Raw genomic sequence first — 1004 nt, 5'->3', positions numbered from 1 at the left:
GGGGAGCGGTGGGTAGAGGGGAAGTGACTTTTTTCGCCGGACGCACCGTCTATATTTATGGCGGGCAACTAAGCCCGCACCGCATCTACGTTTATAATATCTTTGGTTTGACGGAAATTATGTTTTTAAATGGAGGCATCTACTTTATCGACGTTCAAAGTTTCTTTTCTACCCCTATAGTTTTTCGCCAGAAAACTTTTTTCTTAATTATCAACATTTCGATATATAAAAACGTTCCTTAGTTCTTTTTGTATAACTTTCCAAATCCTGAACACGATAGCTCAATCCGTGTGGACGTAGTGAGGGCAATAAAAATGGAAATCTTTCTACACAAAAATTTCATAAGCGTACTTGGCCACGTCACGTCGACCTTATCGACGTTGAAACTTTCTTTTTTTCTCCGCTAGAAATCGCTAAAAATTCTCGGAAAATAATGAGAGGTTATGGATGTGCAGATGATTATTTGTTGATTTGCAACGAATTTGCAAAAGTTATTGCTTATGTTAATTTTTTAGAACGTTTAGACGATTTAGTTTTAAATTTGTGCCAGTGCTCAACATACGGTAGTAAAAAATCTGAAATGCGTCGAACTAAAAATATCTGCAAAGTGCTACAACTCGAATGGTAATATCCTATTTCATAAATGTATAAATAAACTTTCTTTGAAATTATAAACATATTGATGTATACAAACGTTCTTCAGTGCTTTTTATTATATCTGTCAAATTTTAAACACGATATCTCAATCCACTCGGACGTAGTGAACAGCAAAAAAATGAAAATAATTTTACCCACTTATTTTTATTTGGATAATTTTTTTCAAAATTATTACTCAAACTAAATAGACAAACGCAATTTATTGTCTTATTTTCTATATCCTAAACTTTGAGAGTGATATGTCATTGTTTTTGGACATGGTGAACACCAAAAAAAATTTTCCTAACCGAGGACTGGTTTGGTCACGTGGTCACCGCGGAGCATGCCCTTAAAATTCTTTTATAATA

This window comes from Belonocnema kinseyi, chromosome 3, assembly GCF_010883055.1.
Source record: "Belonocnema kinseyi isolate 2016_QV_RU_SX_M_011 chromosome 3, B_treatae_v1, whole genome shotgun sequence".
Lineage (NCBI taxonomy): Eukaryota > Metazoa > Arthropoda > Insecta > Hymenoptera > Cynipidae > Belonocnema > Belonocnema kinseyi.
Note: the sequence above shows the minus strand (reverse complement) of the source record.